At 43.4% G+C, this 8,569-nt stretch overlaps 1 long non-coding RNA gene across 1 annotated transcript; it reads right to left on the bottom strand.

Moving 5' to 3' along the window:
• Positions 1–6,452: 6,452 nt before the first annotated feature.
• Positions 6,453–7,612, bottom strand: LOC143828784 (uncharacterized). Its single transcript, XR_013227876.1, has 2 exons — positions 7,537–7,612; positions 6,453–7,327 (listed from the first exon to the last, which is right to left on the bottom strand). It is a non-coding gene; the product is annotated as an uncharacterized LOC143828784 (long non-coding RNA).
• Between the last annotated feature and the right edge of the window lie 957 nt (positions 7,613–8,569).

The following is an 8,569-nucleotide window of genomic DNA, read 5'->3' as shown; positions in this document are numbered from 1 at the left end:
CACACATACACACCTCACGGAGGAAGCATGTGAGCATGTGCATGTGCATAGGATGTGTTGGAAGCAGCAGCAGCGGCAGTGGTGAGGCTTCACATAGAAGTGTGTGTGTGTGTGTGTATGTGTATGCTGGGAGGTGGCAACGGCAGCACACATGCTTCAGAAGTGCTCGTGGAGGAAGAGTGCAAAGGCAAGTGGGGAAGGCTGAGTGGCAGGTGGATGGACCAGCAAGGTGGGGGGGGGAGAAAAGGAGCAGAAGGGATGGGGGTTTGGCAGTTTGGTTGGTGATACACCCATGCCAACAGCAGTTACTTAGGATGACTGGACATAAAGATGGTGGTTGAACTACTGGAGGGAAGAAAATGGTGAGCAAGCAGCAAGGGCAGGACAGCACTCAAGAAACTATAGCATGTTTCCCCCTCCATATGTTCTTATCCCTGAGTGCTGGCTGTTTGTTCACCCTTGGGATGTGCAATAGAGGATGGAAAATTCACTTTCCTGGATTTACCAAGTTATGCTATAAAAATGGCTGCATCAGGAAACAGCCTTGGGAGGTTGACGACATCATTTTGAGGGGCTGCCAAAATTCAGAGACTGTGTTGCAAAATATTCTTGTGCGGAAGTTGTAAAAGTATATGTTTCAGTCACAGACCTCCAGATTGCCTATGCATCACTAAGGCCCATTATGCACGGCCGCCGAAACGGCGATTTCGGGTCACAAACGCGGAGGGGGAAGACGCAAAGCAAACTGGTTATGCACGGGATGGGGCGCGACGGCAGCAAAACCCGGAGCGGCGGGTGTCAAGGTATCGATGCGTAGCCAAGGGGAAGTGAGGCGAGCGCACCGCTGCATTGGCGAGCATCGGAGGCGGAGGCCAGGAAGGGCGGAAGCAGCCTGCGCAGGCGCAGCCCTGCCTGGTTTGTCAGGCACAGAGGGGGAGGGAGCATGTTTCCCCTTCCCCTTAGTTTACTCCCAGTTCACCTCTCCCCTTCTTTGCTGCCCCGGTTCCTCTGCCCCATAGGTTTCCCCTTTATATTGTTTCCCCTACTTTAAGCTTTGTATTGTATATTTGTGCTTTGTTCATTCACACTGTTTTATAAAGTTTTTGTATTTTCTTAGAGACCTTGCCTCCGTTCTCGTTTGTGTTTGGGAATGGGTGGGAGGTGGGTGGCCAGCCTCTCTGCCATCCTTAGCTGCGGCGATCCCCTCACCCCCCTCCACTGTGAGCTCTCCGGCCGCCTTTCCGTCTGTGTTCCCTTGGGTTCCTCCCGGCCTGCGCTGCCGTTCGTTCTGGCAGCTGCTTGAGTGGTTGCGCCGCCCCGACCCTCTGGCCTCCCCGATTATGCACGCGGTCAATTCGGCGCCGCCTCCGGTTGCGCCCTGGTCGCCCGGGATGCTGCGCTTTCTTCCGCGTTCCGCTAACGCAGCTTTTTCGGCGGCATGCACCGAATCTGCGGCCGGTTGCAGCAGACTCCGTGAGTTATCGGTGATTTTAGTCGCCGCCATTCCACCCCGAATGTGCGCTAAAACCCCCGTGCATAATGGGTCTAAGAGAGAGCGGGGAGAAGAAGAAGAGTTGGTTTTTATACTCCGCTTCTCACTACCCAAAGGAGTTCCAAAGCAGCTTACAATCTCCTTCCCTTCCTACCTGTGAGGTAGGTGAAGCTGAGAGGGCTCTGACACAAACTGCTCTGTGTGAACAGTTTCTAAGAGGACTGTGACTAGACCAAGGTCACCCAATTGGCTGCATGTGGAGGAGCATGGAATCAAACCCGGTTCACTAGATTAGAAGCCACCATTCTTAAACACTACACACACACATATACAGCTAGAGATGTAGAAACCTATCTCTCTCCTCTTTCCTATCAAGTATATTAATTCCTAAATTTACCTTTATCTGATTTTTCATCAAGTTGTGCAATGTTGTTGTGTTAATTATTCTGTGAATATCTATAACATGCATATTAATATACAATGATGATTTATTGATGCAAACATAATATTGAAAACATGAATACACTGGGAGTGGCAGGTAAGAAATCAAATTAATAATAAAAACATTTTAGGAAAAATTTCAAGATAAAGATTCAGTATTTCACTTAGCAGAAGAAGAAGAAGAAGAAGAAGAAGAAGAGGAAGAAGAGGAAGAAGAGGAGGAAGAAGAAGAGTTGGTTTTTATATACCTGCATTTCTCTACCCGAAGGAGTTTCAAAGCAGCTTCCAATCACCTTCCTTTTCCTCTCCCCACAACAGACACCCTGTGAGGTGGGTGAGGCTGGGAGAGCCCTGATCTTACTGCTCAGTCAGAACAGCTTTATCAATGCTGTGGCAAGCCCAAGGTCACCCAGCTGGCTGTATGTGGAGGAGGAGCAGGGAATCAAACCCAGCTCACTGGATTAGAAGTCTGCACTACTCCTAATCACTACACCAAGAAAGAAGCAGAACTGAAATGGGGATATTCTAATTGAATCAGCACACATACAAAAATTGATAACATCCCTAACCTGGCTCTGAAAAAAATGTTTTCCAAGTATGTATGTTTGCTCTTTGTATACTTTGATTCCCCAAACACAATAAACATATTATTTCCTCCAGGTAAAATGTCTCTCGGGAATTATGCATGTATAATAGAATCCCATTGTTTTTTAAAAGTAATAAGATGTTATGGTGACTGTAAGTTTAAAAGATGCTATGAATGTATGTCTTTCAACCACTTTCCCTTTGGAAAGCTTCTAAGCAAGGAAGAATACCGTAAAGATCAGCAACCACTCCTTTCAGGCTGGCTGCTGTGCTAAGAAAATTGATTAATTCTACTGGCTTTAAGCAAAGAGATAAGGTACTTGAAAGCATGGCTAATTCTAGGTACCAGAGTAGGAAGGAAATAGCAGAAGAGTTCATTTCACAAGCAAAAGAAATCCCACATTCTGCACAGCATTCGGAGATCACTTCCTTTTCTGTCATCGATGCCTAGTAATACTAATTGTCCAAAAAGTGTTAAGGACATTTAGAGGGTTATTCATAATAGCTGTTCCACACTGTGGCAGACATGCAACAAATAATGTGATTAGGTGATAATTTATGCTTTTGCAAGGTGACAAAGAACAACTGTAGGGGCCAATTTGAGGACAGTTGAACAACGATCTGCACTGAGGTAACCCTATATGTGCTATTAATAAATGTTAAAGAGCTGGAGATCTGTTTAACAATATTTTACTGTCTCATCAAATTTGATCCTCAGGGTTTGTTTTAAGGATTAGGCAAATTCATACAGACCTAGCAGCCGCTATTAGTCAGCAGAGTTATATCAAATATCTAGAGACTTGATGGTGAGGGTTAATGGCTTTTGGCTGGCCTTCTAGGAGGCATCTGTCTGGCTTCCATTGGGGATAAATTATACTGCAGTCATGGAAATTAACTTCATTGCTGACCAAGTAGAAAAGAAGAGATGAGATAGTTCTACCAGGGGTGTATCTAGCCTGGTGCCTGGAGCAAGGTAGGTGGGACTTGGTGGTGTGGGGGTAGGAAGTAACTGGGTAGGCTCTGCAGCTGGCAGAGCGCATGCATGGCCACTTTCTGCTGTCTCCACTTTCTCAATTGTCCTTGCCCTGCCCCCACTCCCCACTCTACCTGGGCCTTGACATTAGCACCTGGAAGGGCCAACTGCAGGGGGCCAGAACACACCTGTGCCACAGACTGCTAAGCAGGCAGCTGAGCCAAGCAAGAGATGAGTGAATGTTGGTGAGCCTGTGGCTGTAGTGGCTGCAGCTCCATGAGTGCTCTGTCTCTGGCAGCACCTCTGTAGGCTCTAGCTGCTGAGGCTGGGCTCCTTGGTGGCAGTGGTAGAACTATAGCCTGCTGACTGAGGGCAGGCACCAAAGGATGTGTAGCTGGTGAGGGCTCTAGATGGGGAGGCATGCTGACAGCCCCCCAAGGAGTGGTGCCGGTGGTATGATGGGGATGGTCGCAGGTGGGTTGTTGAGGCTGCAGCACTTCATGGGTGCCTGCTCGCTGTATGGCCAGCAGCACAGGGGGTACCCTGGTGGCAGCATGTGGTTGCTATGGAAGGCTGTGGCAGCAGCCATTCTGGCCATGATCTGGGTGCGTGGGTATCCCCACAGTGGGCATGCACCCTGTTTGCCACCCCCTAGTGACACTACTGAGTCCTAAACCCTGTTTATAGCCAAACTATATATAATGCTGGGAATCCATAATTGGACCTCTCAGTCTTTCATTTATGCTCAAAAGGCAGCTCATGGACAATGTGGTTCTGCAGTACAAACGTTAATTTGCCACATCCTAATAAGGTGCCATTAACTATAAGAAGGAAATATTTTTCTTTGCTAGGCTTTATAGTGACTTAGGGGAGGAATGAGTTTTCTTGGGGAGAATACAAAGTGAAATAAGAAGTGAACCCTCATAGTCAACTGTACAGCCCAAACCAAACTGGATGCCCCTGTGGCTTTTCCACTTGAATTACATGTTGGGAGATTTAGTCACAAATCCACCACATTCCTGTAGTTTGTTATTCAATGGAAGGTATATACTGCAGTGCAAATTCATGTCTGTTGTATCTCAGGTTTGCTGTCGATACTAGCACGTAGGGGAAAAGGGATGATGCTTGGCTCTCTTTGGAGGTAGGTAAATGGTCTGCCCTAAAACCAGAAAGACAATGTAGGCAGGCTGTCTTCAAAAACCTCCTTTAATGTGCAGAACATCAAGCAACACCATAGACTTAGCAGCAGCTGGTCTCCAAACTACCAACAACCCAGTTCTAATTAGCATATTTCAGAAGATTTACCCATTCATATGAAGAGAGGGAGTTCTAGCTAGGACATAAGCCTTTCTCTTTAAGAGGTAGTCACTATATACTACAAAAGATAAATACAGGCCCTCTGATTGTCAGGTGAAACATAATGCTGGACTAAATGAACCAGGGGTCTGATCCAGCAAGAGCTCTTTCAGATTTCTTGTATTTAGAACCAAACTATGGGAACCAAAATACTAGCTGTATGTTTTGGCCTGTAAAGATATAAAAGAAAGGGATATTATGAAGGCAAATCTCATAGCTTTTCTGAAATCAAACACAGAGCCATGCTTGGTATCCTTGCACATGGGGAAAAAATGAAATTGCATTTGAAATCATAGCAATAGTGAACACTTGGGGTTCATTTTTTTTAATGTCCTATATGTGCCAGACCTTCAGACCTACTTAATACCCTGCATAGCCTGGGGATACAAACACAAAAAGTACTGACAAAATTGCTTGATGTAAATGTTGCTGAGCCGTCCTGATCCTCACATGCCTGGAGGCAGCATTTGACAATAATTGGCTGGATGCTACGCATTAATGTCTGCACTCTGTGACCTGCCGTGGAAAGTGTTGAAAGTCTTTGGGATCTGTATTATATCACAGAGGGGCTGTAATGGCTGTGTCAGAGAATCTGGATCCTTGGGTGTCATTTCGAATAACTCTGGCTGCAGTGATGCTGTTTAAGCTCAGAAGAGAGACACAGCTGGCTGTGAGGAATGAGAAATGTGAACCATAAGCATTATCCTACCTCTCATGCCTGGGGATACTGTTCACATGATTCTGCCAGTCCCATGGATATATCAAAAAGGCTTAGAGAAATCCTCTGCTCAGGTCCATTATGTGCAAAGGTTATCCTATCATTTCAGGCAATGCTTTCTTTGGTAGCACAGTATGCCGAAAGCTACTGGGACAATTATAGTCAGAACATCCGACAAGAAGTGATAAGGGGGCGGGGCAGGGGAGAACACGGGAGCAGAAAAAGTCCAGTTTTTGTCGTTTATATTTCCAGGTGCAACCCTCTCTTTCTCTGATTTGTGGCTTCAGTGTGCAGAGTGAGGGACTCTTCCTGCTACATCTGCCAGAGGCTTCTAGTAACCTTTGAAATCAAATAGAAGAAAATACATCATTTTGAGTACACAAAGTTCCAAAGGGAACCAAGTCCATTCTCTGGGTACCCTTGGCTGAGCAAGTGTCAGGTGGTATGTAAGATCATTCTACAGATCCATGAAGCTGCAGGAGGGTAATTTAGTTTGTATGAGAACAGAAATAGTGCACAGAAAAAGTGAATTCTGGAATTCTTAGGATACCAACCAGAATAGTAACACACCATCAGACCTCATTGTCTTCGCATTCTAACAGCACTGTGTGTGGGGGAGGAGGCACCTCAAAACAAGCAACAGTGGAAACAACAACAAAACCTTGGATATATTGCACTAGGGTCTATTTCTAGTCCAAGTATATTCCAGTGTGTCTCGGAGCAGAAAAAGTCACACAAGACTTTTTGTTTGTAGTGGGTGGCAAAAATAGTTGTGCTTCACAGTACCCAAACACCCAAAGCTTGAAAACAGACTTTGGCATGAGGCAAAATGTGTTTCGGCAGATATGCATCTCTCTCTTTTCCATATTGAATAACTCACACCAGTATTGTTTCTTTACAAAGCTGTTATTTCACTTTTGGAATAACAAAAACCAAGGTTTGAACCTAAGATGTTAGACAATTAATAAAACATTTCATGAATTTGAAATGAAAAATTTGACAAGCATCTAAAAATAATAATTCCCAATGTTTTGGATGCTTGGGGTGTATGCTTTTTCCCACTCCACAAATATATGTCTCTGTAGTCAGGTAATATTCTCCAGGTTGTTAGGAAGAGTCTTTTGCTTGTCAGGATGGACTTTATCTCGCCAGAGAATGACTCCCTGGAGCAGAGTTTTCTTTGAGGGTAGTTTTTGTACTCTAGTATGCTAAATGAGTTTGGATTAGAAAAAAACATGCTATTAAAAATGCATTGATTTCTGATTTTATTTTCTGAGCTTTTCTTTAAAAAAGAAAAGAAAAGAAACTATAAACACTAACTGTCTGAAATCTGGGGACATTTTTCACCACTTTGACAATGTCTTAGGAAGGAAGTGTTTAGAGCCTTTTTCTCTACATGTTACCCCCCCCAGAAAAGGACATATACATGTACTGATTTGATGAAATGCCAATAAATCAGTTTCTATAACATAACCTGTTTGATAATAATCTTGTGTTTGCCATTAATCTGTAATTAGATTTTAAGTACTATAGAAGCAATAAATGATGATACTAAATGTGAATGATATCAAACTCGACAGTATGCACAGCTGGAATTTGTGGGCTGGGTTTTCAGAACATAGCTTCAAGGTGGGGAATGGGTGTGGTCATGCATGGCTCCATGCTGGGAGAACTGCTGGCATGCAGAAAGTCCAGGTTTAATCCCCAGCCTTCGCAATAAAGATTCATTTGTCAGTGATCTGAAAGATCTCAGCCTGAAGCCCTAAAGAAAAAAAGAAATCATAAGGCAATGTTGTGTAGCAGTCCTCTCTGTATTATTAATGAAAGTCAAAATAAAGAGTCAACCAGAATGGGATCCTAAGTTAAATAACCCACTTTCGATCTGTCTTCGTCAGTAGTTGCTCTACTAAACCCACATAAAGTTTCAAAAAACAATGATTCAAATTTTTTCAAAGCTACAATGAGACATACCTTCCAATGTAGTTCTGTTGTTATAGTAGTAATACGTACCACATTGGCTAATGCTCATCACAGTCTGCGGACTTCACAAAGTGCCCATGAGGGCTAACTTTAGTTAGCATTTATACAGAAGCTGGCAGTTACAGGTGCAGCCAATTAGTTAAAGGGCCCTGATCAATTAAACCAAGTAACTAAAACTGTTTTTTACAGAAAACAATTGTAATCAATGTTAACATTGAGACCCCACGGCATCACAGTATCCAGATGGTGAATGAAAAAACTTTCCCATTGTTGAAAGAGGATATGAATGTTGTCCTTGGTATATAATGATGGTTGAAGTTGTTCCAATCATAAGAATATAAATTCTTCCAAGCTATGATTGTGTTTCAGCCTGTGTTGGAGGAGAGGAGCGTCTTTAATCTTGTTTCCCAGGTGACTCTTGTGTTCTGATATTTGAACTTTGAGAGGTCTAGTGGACATTCCCAAATAATAAAGTTGATATTTGCATATGATCATATACACTGTTACCAGATTCAAAATTAACAAATTGTTGAATATGAACCTTGAAGCCACAGGTGTATTGATATATCCATCATATATTTATACGCTGTACATTTGCCACAATGATAATTACCCAATAGTAAATTGTTAATAGGGCATTTTACAAGCATGATAATGTCCTGAATATTTCTATCTTGATGTCAAGCAATAAGTGGTTTTTCCTTACAGCCCTCAATATGGTCAACCATATGCCAGTGTCTATATATGATTTTTTGCAGTTCACAAGAATAATTTGAGAACTCAAAAGATGAGGTTAACCTGTTGGATTTCAGACTAAGTTTGTACTGCAAAAGATCCTCACAGTCTGTTCTATCAGCATGGCTCTTTGCTGCATTAATGGTCCACAGTGAGTGGCCTCGGGCAGATAGATCACTACTTAAAGCAACACATGTCCATTCATATCTGCTGGTGTCTGAGTCATTTCTTTTGGTGCACAAAAAATGTCCAATAGGTAAATTAGTTTTAAGGTGCCATGGATGGAAAG

This window comes from Paroedura picta, chromosome 2 (assembly GCF_049243985.1).
Source record: "Paroedura picta isolate Pp20150507F chromosome 2, Ppicta_v3.0, whole genome shotgun sequence".
NCBI classification, from domain to species: domain Eukaryota; kingdom Metazoa; phylum Chordata; class Lepidosauria; order Squamata; family Gekkonidae; genus Paroedura; species Paroedura picta.
Note: the sequence above shows the minus strand (reverse complement) of the source record. Positions and strands in the feature narration are given on the sequence as shown.